At 36.0% G+C, this 15,526-nt stretch overlaps 1 protein-coding gene across 3 annotated transcripts in view; it reads left to right on the forward strand.

Moving 5' to 3' along the window:
• Window positions 1-15,526, forward strand: part of Sec22a (SEC22 homolog A, vesicle trafficking protein) — a 74,606-nt gene that overhangs the window by 35,825 nt on the left and 23,255 nt on the right. The gene's annotated exons all lie outside the window — the stretch shown is intronic.

The following is a 15,526-nucleotide window of genomic DNA, read 5'->3' on the forward strand; positions in this document are numbered from 1 at the left end:
TGTTTATCCCTGGCTCTTTATTTATTTATTTATTTATTTATAAGACAGAGTCTTGCTGAATTGCCTAGGCTAGTCTCAAACTTGTGATTTTTCTGCCTTAGCCTCTGAAATAGCTGTAGTTACAGACATGTGCCACTAACCTGACTTACTTATCATCTACAGTTCGGAGGCACCTTTGATGGGGTGCTCTGAATACACCAAGACATGTATGACATGGCCCTGCAGCCTCACACCTTAACCACTTACCACTCCAATTATTTAAACACTGAATGACCAAAAATTGCATATTTTTGTTATTTTTATAACAGGAAATATAAAAATGACAATTTATCAATTAAGAATTTTTCTGTACATGGTATATCTTAAAGCATTCAATATACAGTACAACATTACAATTTGGGTATTAGTATCTAGTCTCTTCCTGAATTCTTTTTGCATTGTTATTTTTCTTTGAATAGTACATGTTAAACTGTCACGTTGGCCTTTCCTTTTTTTTATGGGTGATATAATTTCAATAAAATGTCTACCCACTAAACATAATGGTGAAAACATCAGTGATGGACATCCTAATTGGCATTTTGCTATGCCATATTTTTCAATTATTGGTCTATTAGACCTAACCTAAATTGTAAGTTACTTTTTGAACCCCCTTGGTTTGAATAAATGACAAATGAGTTCCATATTGTTTGGTCCAGAAGGTGCATACATATTTTATAATAATATTTTTTTCCTCACTTTTTGACTATAAGATAGCTTGTTAGATGTTGGTCAGCTTTGTCAGCCCCACCCGTAGAATTATTATAATCATTGACTATTATTGCAGTTTTTTAAGTTTTGTTTCTTCTTTCAAGTTCTGTCATTTCTGTATTATGAATAGTTGACAATAAGGAGACATCTTTTTTGTCCTTCCATCTCATAACAGATGTTTCCTCTCTGATATGCTAATATTTCTCCCTTTTTCAGTTTTATCTTTTGCAAATCTTTTGGCACTTCCTTCCTATTTGCTCTCAGTGTCCCAAATGTGGCCATTTTGTATTGTAAAAGAATAGCACTAAGTTCTAGAGAAGTATAAAAAAACTATATCTAATGTACTTAACAAGATTTTTTTATAGATTGTTGCATAGAATTACAGGTTATTTTTCACAAATTAGTAAAACAAAATAACCAGAATTTATTATTAAATTTCACTAGAAACAGACATCAAAGATGAATACAACATTCTAAATTTAAAATTATGCAAAAAATAGTAGATATAAAACAATTAGACAAACAAATGTATCTTGTACAAATAAGAATCAACTGGTTGGTTAAATGACACCTGCCCAAGTGATGCTCATGATAGTCAGTATGTGAACAAATGCACTGCCTAAGTGACAGTTCGGGTGAACTGTTAAGTGGTTAAAGTTGAATTGGGAAGGTGAGGCAAAGAAGTCCATGAGTAATTGCTAAGTATTCCTAAATTGGGAAGAGACAAGGGTCAGTATGAACCTGGAGAAGAGAAGTCTTTGTAGAGAATGAGCTGCCCTGGGAGGGGCTGAGTAGGCAGAGAGCAGTAGAAGCATGAAGAGACCCATGGGCAGTGTTGTGTCTCCCTACTAATCTCCTTTTCCTTTTTCATCCTTTTAAAACCTGAGCTACCTGGGAGACCACTGATTTCCTCAGCTGTTGGCAACTATTTCATTTTCCAATGGAGTTGTTATAGTTGAATGGGCCAGTAATAGTTCAGGTTCTTGCATACCACGAGGAAAAAGTTGCCAAGCATAGGCCCAGTAGTAAGTAGTAAATACTTACATTTGTTAAAAATCTCAGGAAGTTGTGCTCAGGGCCAGTCATGCCAATAAACGCGCTGGGGTGACAGAAAAGCACTCTACACTATCAAAGGTAGCAGAAGCAACAGGAACAAAAAGGGGAAAAGAGGGCCAATTATACAGGCTTTCAGAATTTGTAGGTCAGACACCTCTGCTTTTAGTGCTTCCCATTGAATCTCATGGTGCCAGAACTCTGGCAGCTGTGCTTTTGCATAGGGCATTAGCTATCCTAGGCTTTTGCTGTTTTGTTTTCTACTTTTCTTAGGATAATAGAAGAGGAATAACCTTTGGATGTTGTTTACAGTGAAATGGAAGGAAGGGAGTGACTCAGCTCCTTTGTTTCTAATTGTACTAGAGTTACTTCCAGAGACTATTAGAATATACTGACTTTTCTTCATAGGCTTTTTGTGAACTTTAAAATTTCATTTCTTACAGTCTAGCACATTTGAGACTATTTAGCTTTCCTTCTTTTGCTTCTACTCACTCTCTCCAAAGAGTTCTTGATGCTCCCACCCACATTGTGAATCAGATCTCTCTCTTTCTCAAAATAAAGTTCACAATACCACTTGTAAAAGCCCATTCAACACACTATCTTCCGTTTTAAAAGTGTTGTTAGTTTGGAGAACATTCAAGGGTACCACTCTCAGCAGCACCATGCCTGCCTCTCAAGCACAATGTCCTGAGTTCAATCCCTGGTACCCCCATAAAACAAAAACAACAATAACAAAAAACATAAAAACCATAGCTTGAATACCTTCAGAATGTACTCTGCTGCTGAAAGCCAACAGAAAAAACATTACAGGTTCTGGCAGCAAAGCTGTCCTTAAAATGTTTTTCACTACTTTTCAGTTCTTCCAAATACCTTTTCCCACAAATAAAGCCCCTGTCCTATTTTAGGCAATGGATATTGTCTACCATTCCTTGGCTTTCCTGAACCCAGCCCCATAGCTATGTCACATTTATTCCGGCAGTAGTTCAGTATTGAGCCAATTAGACAAGCTGCCAAAAAGAAGAAACAGGCAATTTAGAAACAGCTAACTGAAAAAGTTAATAAATAAGATACTCCTTTTTAAAAACCTTAATTGATATAATGGAAAAAATAGTAGTAAATTCATATGAAGAGTTGATTTTTGTTGGTGGAGCAGCCTAGGTAGAGAAATGCTTTAATACCACAGAGCCTAACTTACATCCCTGACTCATGAGACAGTATATAAGTTGTGGTACCTTGAGATTAGACCATTGTGTTTAAAATGCAGACAAGGCTATTGTATCTCATAAAACCTGGCACATCACTCAGATACTTTGTCCTTCTTTTTCTTGGGCTGCTCCTGTCCTCCTTTCTCCTCTGATTCATAATTTAAAAGCTAAGGAAAGTAGTATAAGCTGCAGTTCTTCATGCTTTTGAGATGATATAACTGGCAAAAACCTGCCTTGATTCTTAATTTTTCCATGTTCTCCCTTGATCAGTAATATCTTTGCCCCATTACAACTGATATAATTTAAGGTTTAGAAGAAGAACAATCTAATTAAACTAACTACTACTAACATATATCTAAATAATAGTTCTGAAATTTCTCAGCCTATGTTTTAAAAAGGCAACTTTATAGACCAATATCTATTATGAACATAAAAATTCTCTGCTGTATATATGTATTAGCAAATCAAATCCAGCAGTGTTTAAAAATAATTATATACCAAACCAAGTGGGATTTGTCCAGATATGTAAGACTGATTGAACATTTAAAAATCCATTTAATGTAATCAGTCACATCAACAGGCTAAAGAAAAAAAATCACATGATTCTTATCAGTAGATATAGAAAAAGCATTTGACAAAATCCAGCCCCCATGTATGATGAAAACTCACAGCAAAGCACTTCCTTGCTTTGATAAAGCAACATCTATAAAAACATAAAATAAAACAACAAAACCCCATATGTCTACCATCATCCTTGATGATGAGAAACCATTACCTTGTTCCAGTCTTTTCTCCATTCAGAAACAAGGCAAGAATGTCTCCTCTTTCCATTCCTATTTAGTATCATCCTCGAAGTCCCAGTTAAAATAAAAAAGACAAGAATGAGAAATAAAAAGTACACAGATTGGGAAAAAAAGAAATGAAACTGTCTTGTAGATGACATTATTGTCTGTGTAGACTATCTCAGGAATTAGCCCAAAACTCTTGGAACTAATAAGTGATTATAGCAAATTGTCAGGATATAAGATTATATGAGGTTAAACTATACAAAAATCACTCGCTTTCTTGTATACCAGCAAAGAACAATTGAAATTTCAATATAAAATAGTACCATTTATATTGGCACCAAAAAAGAGGTGCTTAAAAATAAATGTGATAAAGTATATATAAAGTCTTTATAAAGAAAACTATAAAATTGATAAATCAAAGATCTGAGTAAATGGTGGGGATTCCATGTTCATAGATAAGGAAACTGTATATTAACATGTCACTTCTCATCTTGGTCTTCGTTCAACACAAACCATTCAAAATCCTAGCAGATTATTTTGTGGATATCAACAAGTGATTTTAAGTTTATATGGAAAAACAAAAGACCCAGTGTATAGGGAAAGATACATTGTTTTCTTCTGTATTCCCACTCACCGCATAAAGTATTTCCAGAACCTCACTTCTGCGTCAGAAGTGTGGGAGGGCTTCCCACACCAGCCAGTTTTCCGGTACCAGCTGGTGTATTGTGATTCAGTTCAGTTTTGATGCTGTTTGTAGTTAGCACAGCCCTCATGGTGAAGAACTCAGTCTCACAGGACTGCCCCTACTTCAGATGCCAGTTTCAAGTCCAGATTGTCACTTGGGCTATAAATTGGAGGTGTTCACAACTCCCTTCTTGGGTACAATCATTTGCTGGAATGGTTCACAAAACTCAGGGAAACATGTTTGCTGATTTGTTGTAACACAGATGGATAGCCAGACGAAGAGGTACTATGAGGGGAGGTCTGGAAGGTCCTGAGCATAGGAGCTTCAGTCCCCATGGAGCTGGGGTGTGCCCCCCTCCTCATCTTTTTTCACCAACCTGAGAGCTCTCCAAACTCCATTTTTTGGAGATTTTTAGGAAGGCATGATTGACTGTTGACTTAATCTACAAGCTCTTAACCCTGCTGAGAGGATGGGGTGGGGCTAAAATTTCCAAACTTCTGATCATGGCTTGATTTTTCTGGTAATACCCCCATCCAGGAGTCCATCAAGAGTTGTTGCAAAACAAAAGGTACTCTTGACACCCAGGAAATTCCAAGGAACGTAGAATTTCTGTGTTAAGTGCTCTGTAATTCAGGAAGTTACAAAATCTTAGAAGCTGTGGCAGGACTGTGGTCAGAGACCAAATATTAGAACTGAAGATCCTCCTACCACGTCTATTTATAAGAACTTTAGGAGCTCTGTGTCAGGAACCAGGGCAGATTATGTATGTATGAATGTATGTATGTATGTATGTATGTATGTATGTTTCACACCCAGAATAGTCTGCATAGTACTGAAGAAGAACAAAATTGGGACTCATATTACCCAGCTTCAAGACTTATTTTGAAGCCACAATAAGAGATATTGGCAAAAGAACAGACAAATAAATAGATGAATAGTATATATATCCCCCAACTGATCTTTGGATCAAAGGAACAAAAACAGTTCAGTGGAGAAAGGGTAGTCATTTCAATAAATGGTGCTGGAATAACTGGAATTCACATGCGAAAGAACAACTCCAGACACAGATCTTAAAGGCTCCACCAAAATTATCTCAGAAGGGGCCACAGACCTAAAAGTAAAGCAATGATAGCAAAGGAGAACACCTGTGTGACCTAGGTGAGCTTGAGTTTTGCGGTACATTTTTAGATACAACAAAAGTATGGTGAAAGAAAAAATTGATAAACTGGACTTCATTAAATTTAACAATTCTCTATGAAAGACACTAATCACTTAGCTCAGTGGTTTCACCGCCTGCCTCGCAAGCGCAAGGACCCGAGTTCTATCCCTGGTACAAAAACAAACAAAAAGATACCAAAAAACAAACAACAACAACAACAACAAAAAAATCCCTGACAATACCTAAGGCTGATGAGGATGTAGAATAAGAGAATCTTCATTCACTGTTAGTGAGGACATAAAATGGTACATACACTTTGGAAGACAGTTTGGCTGTTTTTCACACAGCTAAATGTAGCTTTACTATATGAGCAGTAGTGCTCTTAGGTCTATCTCATCATATGAGTAGAAAGCTTTTTGTCCACACAAAAACCTGCCCACGAATGTTTATCTTGGCTTTATTCAAAATTTCAAAAAACTGAAGCAACAAAGAAAAAAGACCTTCAAAAGGTGAATGTTTAAACTCTTGTAATCTATGTAGTGGTCTGTTATTCAGTAATGAAAAAATGAGCTGTCAAGCCACAAAAAACCAGGAATAAACCTTAAGTGCATATTGCGTAGTGAAAGAAGCCAGTATGAAAAATACTGCTTCATGATTTCAACTATTATGACATTCTGCAAAAGACAAAACAGTAGACAGTAAAAAGATCTGTAGTTGCTATGATTTGGGAGAGAGGGGAGAGCAGGTGAGTATTTGGAGCATGGGATTCCTAGATCAGTGAAACTGTTTTGCCTGTTATTGTAATGATGGGTCCCTGTCAACTGTATATTTGTAAGAACCACAGAATGTGTAACAAAACATGATCCCTATGTAAACTGTGGACTTTAGCTAATAACAATCTATCAATATTGGTTCTTCATTTGGGTAACAAGTATACCACACTAATGCAAGTTGCTGAGAGAGGAAAGTCTGGGCATGTGTGTCCCTATCTTAGATTCCACATTTTCTTTCGAAGCTTCAGGGGATTTAGGAGGGGATGTGTTTTAAATAGTCTATCATAACTGGTAGTAGAGTGTGAAAGAGGAATGGAGTGTGAATGAATATGGGAACTCTAATAATCTATAACCCTAAAACTACTTTAAAAAATAAAAGTCTATTTTAAAAAGTCAAAGTCTAAAATAGAGATTCATTAATAATAACATGTTGAAGGAAAACTGTAAAGAGAGGAACATTGTCACTCTGGAATTTGATTAGACATAGTTCCACTTAGCAGCTGTTAAAGTACAAACTGATGCACCCAGCCCACTCTTAAAAGTGGTGCATTTGAGCCAGGTGTGGTAGTACACCTGCAAATCCTAGCACTGTGGAAAGTCAAGGCAGGAGGATGGTGAGTTTGAGCTTAGCCTGGACAATTTAGTGACTTAGCAAGGCCCTTTCTCAAAAGTTTAAGAAAGGGGCTGAGGATGTAGTTCAGTGTGAAGGCCCTGGGTTCAAACCCTAGTACCAAAAATATAAAAAATAAAAAACAATGGATTGGGCCTTCTCTGCTCGTAGAGAGGCTGAGGCTTTCCCTTCATTCAGGCCAGTTGAGAACATTAGAGCCCCAGCCAAAAAGGAGCCAGGTTCAGAAATCTGATTCATGTTTTAAAATCCATGTTTACAGTTTTGTGTTTCAGGACAATGAGCGTTTTGAGAAAGCCAGTAAGAAATAGGTCAGGTCCTCTGACCTTGTACCCAAGAGTCTTTGCCAGCTCAGCCCTCATACTTTTACCCAAGTATTTGGCTTACTGAATAACATGATGTCTTTTTTTTTTTTTCAGGTTTTTTTTTCTTTTCATTGAGTTTATTGGTACAATCTAGGTATACAATACAGTTACATTCATCATTGGGATTCTATACCTTTACACAATAGGTCTTGATTCTCATTTTTTCCCCTTGTCCCTGCCCTCCCTTCACCCCCTCCTCCCCTCCCCATTTACAAACACTTTATTTCCATTTTTTCAGCTTCTCATATTTTTCTCCTCTCCTTTATTACCTTTCCCCCACCCTTCCCACTTTCCCTACATCTTTATGCCTTTACTTCCTATTTCACATTATTAATTATCTCATTAGGATCCTGTGTACTATTATAGTTTTTCACACCAAAGAAACTATTCGGTATTTCAGTTAAATCTCTGTATGAACATTAAAAATAGGGAATCCTAAAATAAAACTAAAAAGGAAAGTAAAAGAGAAAAGGCAATGATGTAAGATTAAAATAATCCTTAATTCTGGAGATGAAAATGGTCCCTGAACATATTTAAATTGCTTCTTGCTCTTATAGTCTTATCTTATTCTTTTTTTCATTTTTTAGAGAATACTTTATTAGTTTCTGTAATCAAACCCACGTAGATATGACCTTCATATTTAGTACAATGTGTTATCCCTGTACACATGGAAAAAAAATAAAAAAAATTAATATTTCTAGACCAATATGGCTGTCCATTTCTGTACAATGCCAACTCAACACAGTAAATTGGGATGACTTTTTCCAAAGTTGGCAGCACAAATAAAGTTTCCCAAATTTCAATTTATATATGTGTGTATAATATATATATATATTTATATTTATATAAAAAGACTAATAATAGTATGTTATGCAACATGATGTCTTATTTTGCATGAATTTGCATAAATAAATTCTAGAAGGATAAGAAAGTCATAAACATGGTGGGAATAGACAGATGGGAAAATGGAATGGGAGTGAGTGAAACTTTTCATCAACTACCTTTTTGTGTATTTTTACTTCTTGAACCATTAAAAAATTACTCATTCAAATTTTAAATAAGAACAATAAATATTGAGCTGGGGTTTTAACTCAGTGGTAGAGTGCTTGGCTAGCAAGTGCAAGATACTGGATTCGATCCCCAGCACCAAAACAAAACAAAACAAAGAAAAAAGAAGAAAGAAAGAAAAGAGAAAATAAGAACCAAGATAGATTACATAAAGGTACATATTTCCAATGATAAATGTCATTATATTATATATCTAAATTGTACTGATAAAATCAATTTAGAAAAAAGAAAAACATCATTGGCATCTATTCAGTAAGCAAAGGGGAAAAAAAGAGACAACCATTATTTTATTTATTTATTTATTTTGGTACCAGGGATTGAACTCAGGACCTTGTGCTTGCAAGGCAGACAGCAGAACCACTGAGCTAAATCCCTGGCCAAGAGACAACCATTATTAATCCAACTTCATTGGTAGAGTTTTCAAGTAACAGTTTCAGGAAAAGGAAAGGTAAATATTTTTTGCAGAGGTTAAGGAGAGGATGAGTGTTTCCCCTGTGTGTTTCTTTCGTTTGTTTTATGCTAAGGATTGAACCCAGGACCTATACACTGAGCTACATCCCCATCCTTGTTTTGAGACAAGTTCTCAGTTGCTCAGTTGCCCAAGCTGTTCTCAGACTTGGCATTCTTCTGCCTCAGCCTCCCAGAGTACTGGGTGCTATGTACCACCGTGTCCAGCTTATGACCTTTTAGTTTTTCCCTGTCCCTATCTTAGATTCCACATTTTCTTTAGAAGCTTCAGGGGATTTAGGAGGGGGTATGTTTTAAATAGTCTATCATAACTGGTAGTAGAGTGTGAAAGAGGAATGGAGTAAATTGGGGGAAAGTCTTGATTATTCTTTTTAAATATCTGAACGCTTGTATATGCTTGTGTCTTTGAAGATGTATTTTTCTGATGGTTGATAGGAAATCCTTTCTTTTTCACTGTTGACCTAGATCACGCTTACTCTAGTGGTGTTTCTTTCTTATCTGATCCAGGGAACTATAAGTTGGTTCCTATGGGATACTTAGCTCTCTGGAAAATACAGGCAGGTGGGCCTGGCCACATGTTCCCTTAGCATTATTTTAAAGTCTTGTTCTGACCTTGCCAAATGTCTGCTCTGTGCACTCATGAGTGATTATTCCTGATTCAGAGAGAGAGAAATGACAGTAGAGTGCAAAATTGGGAGGAATGCAGCCTACAAGTAGCTTGTCACCCACAGGTTTATTTTTTGTTGTAAGGATTGAATCCAGGGCCTTTGTACTGAGCTACATCCCCACACTTTTTTATTTTTTTACTTTGAGACAGTGTCTCACTAAATTGCTAAATGTCTCAAACTTGCATTCCTCTTGTCTCATCCTGCCAGAGTGTTGAAATTATGCCCAGCTACCTGTAGTTTCAGATTTTTCTCGAGTAAATTTTAGAATCCTTGTTTTTGGAAATTCAATTCACTGGACCAGAAATAGAGTACCATTGTTTTAGTTTTGGGGGACCTGATTTAGAGAAAAATGTGTGTAACTGGTGCTTAGAGGTACTTTTCCTTGTCTTGCTATGAGAACAAATAAGGGAACATTAGGAAGTGTTAGAAGAATCTGACTTCTAAGGTTCCTGTATCCTATGAGGCGGAATTGGGTCATAAGCAAATGAAAGGAAATGTTGCAATGCAAATGGACACAGTGATAAACCTGAGTTTTAAACAGCCTACGTTAGGGATACAAAATAGACTAATTTTAGCATAATATCCTTAGCCCAATTTAACCTGAAAAAAAATATACAAAATTGATGACCTGAGGTCTCTCACATGAAATTTTCTCTCATTAGGGTCTATTTTATTATTGTTCGTTACATATGGGATAAAATGTCTTTTTTATTTTCACTGCAACCATTAGATTTAAGACATATTCTTAGCCTTCTCTTTGGTTTACCATTATGATTTGTGTTAAGAATACTGTCTACAGGGCCAGGGATTTAGCTCAGTGGTGATGCCGCCTGCAAGCACAAGGTCCCAAGTTTGATCCCCGGGTACCAAAAAAAAAAAAAAAAAAATCTCTATAGTCACATAGATAACTTTTTGGTCATTAAAAATAGGAGTTCTGAAGTTGACTGCTATGTAGACTTGCATGCACACACGTCAAGACACAGGACTTAAACCTTTTTTTGTTTTGAAGTTACCTGCAGTGAAATTATTCAGATCATGGTGGTGATAGAGAAAGTAGAAAGGTCATACTCGGATTAGGTGGCCTCAGTATTTTTCTGATCCTTGTAAGGTAAGATAAACTCGAGGCATTCATAGATGAATGAATACAACTTAAGACCATAATATTAAGTGAAATGAATCAGACACACAAGCTTAAATATATGTTTGTTTTTGTTTTTTTGGTACCAGGGATCGAACTCAGGACCTTGTGCTTGTGAGGCAGGAGGCAGAACCACTGAGCCACATCCCCAGCCCCAAGCTTAAATATATGAGAAGCCCCAAATAAACATAGATAATAGGAAGTAGGGAGATCTTTTTCTTTTTTTTTTTCCTCATTGAGCTTATTGGTACATTTTAGGTATACAGTACAGTTACATTCATGGGAGATCTTTTTCTAATGAAAGGGGAGCAAGAGATAGAGGGAGGGGAGGGAGAGAGGATGAAAAAAAAGAAAGAAAAATGGAAATAGAGCTTTTGCAAATGGGAAAGTGACTGAGTGATGGAAGGAGCAGGGACAGGTTGGAAGGGTAGGGGACAAAAAAGAGGTGTTATGTACATGTGCCCACTTCCCACAGTGTAATCATTATATACTGCAAATATGTATTAATAAAAAACTTTAAAAAATGGTAAATGATTAAGGAATAGATTATCTGAAAATATGTACTATATTTCCTGAGTGAATAATACATAGATATTAATTTAATTTTTTAAGACCTTGAATTCTAGTATTCTTTTTCAGTGCTGTAAATGATTGCTACATTTATTTTCTGATATGTAACTGTGCTTGAGGTACATTTAAATTTGAGGATCCACATGAATCAGTATTTCTGTATGCTGTTGAAAGATTCACCATCAGTTTTTCTGGATTAATATCTGCCTCTTACGGTGATAGTGAGGAATTTATTAAAACATGTAGCACTGCAGTTTTTCTTTGGTATCTGACTTCAGAATGAAGAGGTTTAGGATAGGGTTTTTTAAGTTGGCAAATTGAATTTAGTCTTTACAGTAATGTGTAAATTAGGTTATTTTCACTTACTTCCTTTGTTCTGAGTTTAGAGATGTTAAAAGTTTATTGTGAATTGACACCTTATGAATACATGAGCTTTTATCACATTGGCTTATATTTTACATGTTCATTTAAGGATCAACCTTGAAACAGTGATATTAATTAGGATGATGCCAATCTAGAAGTAATTTGCATATGATGCATTAGAAAAAAAAATTGAGTCAACTAATACAACAATAGAAACACTAGCCTGGAAGTCATCTATGTCCCATCTGCCAACAAATAATTTTGTGATAAGTTACTTAATCTTCTAGAATCTCCTCTTCCTATTCTGCAGGGTTTTAGACTACGTAAGGGCTGCTTCAACACTAGTATTCTGAGATTCTCTGATTATAAAATTATAATACTGTAGCTACTACAAAGCAGAAATAATCAGCTGGTTTTATTTCTTGTCTTCTTTATTTTCGTAGATTTGTTAACCCTTGTAGAAATTACATACCCATTAAATGTCAACAGAAGTTTTCAATTTATTTAGTGGCATAATATCAATGCTAATATGCAGTGTTTCTTCTTTTCTTTTCTTTCTTTCTTTCTTTTTTTTTTTTTTTCTGTTACCAGGGATCAAACTCAGGACTTTGCGCTTTCAAGGCAGGCGGTGGCATCAATGAGCCAAATCCTAGGTCCACTGTTTATTTTAAGAGAAATAAAAATATTTTCCTTATTCTGTACTCATTCATTGTTAAGGAATTGATAATTTAAAATATCCCCAAATTTTCTTGATACATATATATATATATATATATATATATTTGTTTATATACACACACATATATGTTATAATTGTGTCCTTTTTTTACTTGATGTTACAAAGGAAATATTTCCTAATTAATATAAACATTTTAATGGCATCATTCTAATACTTTGTGTAATTTTTGTGTGAGGCCTTTGTTCACCTCCATACATAGTTTTAAAACTACTTTCCCTTTGTTTTCAAAGAATACATTAGTACCCTACCATCCCTCAAAGGTGAATGGTGATGTTTTTACATTTTTATTTGAATTCCTTATCTGTGTCCCCTCTTCTCCTCTGTCAACCCCCTTCCTTTCTCCTTGATTGTGTTCCATTTCCCCGTCCACTCCCACTTCTGTCCCCCTCGTCCTTCAACCTATACTTGTGGCTTCACCTACGTTTCATCTGCTTCTTCTCCAGGGCTCCTTTCCCTCAGCGCCACTGTTCTTTTAACAAAACACGAGAAAGCTTCTTAACTATATTCCTTCCTTAGTTTTTTGAAAGAGTAGGCTTAATTTGTTTGCTTCCTTCCTTATTCTACTCTCTTAGTCTGCTGCGGTCTCTTCCAGGCCCCCAAGATTCTTAAGATCACCAGTGTCCTTCTGATTGCCAAACTCTAGCCACTGTCTTCAGTGACCTCATCTCATCTGTCATTTTCTTCTTCCTTTAAAAATAACTCCTTAGCCAGGTATGGTGGTACAGGCCTGTAATCCCAGCATTTGGGAGGCTGAGGCAGGAGGATCGCTGTGAATTCGAGACCAGCCTGGGCTACATAGTGAGTTTCAGGTCAGTCTTGACTGTATAGTGAGACCCCATCTCAAAAAAACAAAACAAAAAAACAACCTTGTTTGATTTTTAAGAATGTTTACTTTGGAAAACCTAAGTGGAAAAAAAAAAAGCACTGTTAATAGTTTGATGTATTACATTCTTGACAGGCTTTCATTCCCATTTCCATACAGCCATTTTTGCCATTTTTATTGTTTTCTTCCTTGTTCAGTTTATAAGAAACTTTTTCCACTTGTCCTTTGAATAGTGACATTCTCCATTATTCTATTCTTGACTTTATAGTCTTCTAGCTCTACATCTTCTCTTTGGATATTTTCAAAATGGCTTTTTAAAAAAGTTACTGTGTACTGCATCCATGCATACTCGGCAAAATATGCAAAATGTGCACATAGTAAATTAACTCTTAACTCTTTCCTTCCTTCCTTTTTTTTGGGGGGGGGCTGGGATTGAACCCAGACCCTTACATACACTAAGTACATACTGTATCTCTGAGCTACACCTCTAGCCCTTGCACCTGGTAAATTTGAAAATCTACAAAAGTTGATTATATAATTTTCACCTTAAAGTAATTCTCTTCCCATTTCTCCCCCTCAGAACCAACCACGAGAGATTATGTGCTAGATACATGTACCTATATATTTATGGAATTATTCTTTTTAAATCATTTTATACAAATAGTGATTACTCCTAATACCGATTTGCGTCTTTTTCCCTAAATAATATGTGGATCACATCATATCGATACATAAAGATCTATTCTGATCTTTTCAGTGACCCCAACATTTTTCCTTTGTATTCCTATTTCCTCCACACAGCAGCACAGTGTCTTATCTTTAAAGTATTAAAGCTTATAAAATTTTAAAGAATAATGCAGTTAACATCTACCTTTTTCCCTTGCCATTTCCCTTTTTTGCTGACTCATTTGAAAGTAAAATTGCAAGCACCATTACAGTTTATTCCAACACTATTCAATATGTGTGTCTTAAAAACTAAAACATGCTTTTACATAAATACAATGCCCTTTTCACACTAAAGAAATTTAAGTTTGGGACAGTATTACCTAGTAGAAAATCTAGAATCACATTTCCACAGTTGCCCCCAAGATATTCTTTATAGTGTTTTTAATTCATTCATCATATTCTCTCTCTCTCTCCCTCCCTCCCTCCTTCCCTCCCTTTACCCCTCTCTCTCCCTAGCACTCCCTGCCTAATTTAGGAGCCAAGATTTAAGACTTGTATTTGATTGTCATAGGGTCTTCCTTTAACTACTTTTTAAGTAGATGACTACCAAAGTAGATTTCCAAAAAGTTTCCGAAAGCAGACTTAAATATCTACTAATTTGGAAGTCCCACTGGCAACTCCAAAACACTATTTTTAGAATGAGCTTAGTATTTTTGTCCTCAAATTCTTTGTATTCCTATATTCCGAGTCTAGTGCAGGATATCATTTAATAATTCCCCACACAAGAAATGTTGTAGTCATCCTAGCCGGCGCCCTCTTTTTTTTTTCAACTTTAATTGAGTTTATTGGTACATTTTAGGGATTCATTACAGTTACATTCATTGTTGGGATCTTGTACCTCTACATGACAAGTCTTGGTTCTCACTTTTTCCCCTTGTCCCTACCCTCCCTTCACCCCCTTCTCCCCTCCCCATCTAGAAATACTTTATTTCCATCTTTTCATTATCTCACATTTTTTTCTTTTCCCTTATTACCCGTCCCCTACCCATCCTACCTTCCCTACACCTTTAGCTCCTTTCTTCCCATTTCTAAATGTCAGTAATCTTATTAGGATCTTATGTATTATTGCAGATTATTCACACCAGAGAAACTATTCGGTATTTACACATGTGTGACTTATCCGGCGCCCTCTTTGACACCACACATGCTACCCACTTTGCCCACAATTCTCCTCCTGCCTTGTCTCCCTGTTCATCCTTTAAGACCCAGATCAAGCTTGATTTCCTTTGGGAAACCTGCTGACTGTTTCTTCTCCAGGCAGAATTAGGTGCATCTACAGTGAGCCCCACACCATTCACCTTACATACACTTACTTACCCATCAGTTCTGAGTGAGAACCATTTATGCTCTGCCTTCTTAATTAGAGAGTGAGCTCCTTGAGATGGTAAGGAATTTATTGCTTTCTTTGCCAGGTCTGGTAACAGTACCTGGCTTGTAAGTGCTTAATGAGTACACACTGAATGGAAAGATATGTTTATAGACCATCTTCTCTTTATCAAATAAAATTAAAGATTTTTCAAAGCCCAGGCCAGTTCAGCATTCATTTATTGAATTCCTGCT

The sequence above is a fragment of the Fukomys damarensis genome, unplaced genomic scaffold (genome assembly GCF_012274545.1).
Source record: "Fukomys damarensis isolate Sample0158 unplaced genomic scaffold, DMR_v1.0_HiC HiC_scaffold_24, whole genome shotgun sequence".
In the NCBI taxonomy this organism is placed as follows: Eukaryota; Metazoa; Chordata; class Mammalia; order Rodentia; family Bathyergidae; genus Fukomys; species Fukomys damarensis.